Below are 1648 nucleotides of genomic sequence, written 5' to 3' on the forward strand. Positions count from 1 at the left end.
TGAAGATTCCACATCTTTTCTATCTTGGTTTATCCTCTTGTTTTACAAGTCATTTCATAAGAGTAGGTTCATTGGAAGTAAACTTTCTGACCTCTTTAAAATCCTAAAAACTACTTTACCCTTACGTTTCATTGATACATGAATCAGTCAGAACACAAAGAAAATTGATGTTATTCAATTTGTTTATAAAGTCACTTACTCAACAAACATTGAATAAGTATTACGTACCACGCACTAGAAATAAAAAGATCCTAAAATTTAGCCACCCAGACCATCAGGGAGGTCTCTCTTCTCCCCTGCCCCTGGGTGGTGGCTAGGATGTTCATCCTCTCCGTCCACATGGCTTCTGGAGTTTGACAGCTCAGCTGGTATTGTTCTTCCTCGAGAACCTTACTGAACTTTCCCTGGGTTCATCACCAGCCATGCCTCTGTGGTCTGACCACATTCTATCCCAGAGAACTAAGTGAATCCTCACTGCTCGAGTGACCAACCTGTAGTCACTACAGTCTGGGGAAAATCTCTCCCCTTCTCTGTTGGCCTTAAATCTCTCTCTCTTTCCCTCTCACTCATATACATGCACATCTCTTCTCTCTGAACTCCAAACACAATCTTTTCAATGAGCTCAGGCTTCTGAAAACATGCAGATCTGTTGACTTGAAGCAACTTCTGTTTTCAGTGCTACAAGAGTCATGAAGGCAAGCAAATGGGAAGGGAGAACACTGAGAAACAGACGTGGGGGCAGGCTAAGTGGATGCAGCCACTCAGGGCGGATTCTGACCATATCTGGTGACGCTGAAGACGCACGTGTTCCAGGAGGGCAGCTGGTGGTTTTAGTGGGGCACAGCAGCGTTCGCTGGTGTTTGTATTGTCTACAGCTGCTTTCAGGCCATAATGGAGAGTTGAGAAGTTGTGACAAAGATAATTTAGTGTCAAAAGCCTGAAACATTTCCTATCTGTGTTGCTGACCCCTGCTTCAGATGAACAACTCGACTTCTAGATACGCACGCTTAACTCTCACAGACGTGTTTTAGAGGACACGTTCCCCACGGCACTGCATGTAACAGGAAAAACTGGAAATAAAAGAAATATCTTTCAATGGATAAATACATTATAGTGTTCTTCGGCTGTGGAATACAACAAATAAAGAAAAATGAGTGAACTAGGACTGAATACATTAACTTTACTATAAATACCCTGAACAAAATGTTGGCCGGGCGCAGTGGCTCACACCTGTAATCCCAGCACTTTGCAAGGATGCCAAGGCGGGCAGATCACGTGAGTTAGGAATTCAAGACCAGCCTGGCCAAAAAGGTGAAACCCTGTCTCTACTAAAAATACAAAAATTAGCTGGGTGTGATGGTGCACACCTGTCATCCCAGCTCCTTGGGAGGCTGAGGCAGGAGATTGACTTAAATCCAGGAGGCAGAGGCTGCAATGAGCCAAGATAGTGCCCCTGCACTCCAGCCTGGGTCATAGAGGGAGACTCCATCTCAAAAAACAAACAAAAACAACAACAACAAACAAACAAACAAAAGCACCAAAATCCCAAATACCCTGAACAAAATGTTGAGAGAGAAATGTGTTCCATATGATAAATTCATTTAAATTTTAATGAAATCAAAAGACATTATACATTTTGCTTACCGAT

This window comes from Rhinopithecus bieti, unplaced genomic scaffold (assembly GCF_001698545.2).
Source record: "Rhinopithecus bieti isolate Rb0 unplaced genomic scaffold, ASM169854v2 scaffold_20098, whole genome shotgun sequence".
NCBI classification, from domain to species: Eukaryota; Metazoa; Chordata; class Mammalia; order Primates; family Cercopithecidae; genus Rhinopithecus; species Rhinopithecus bieti.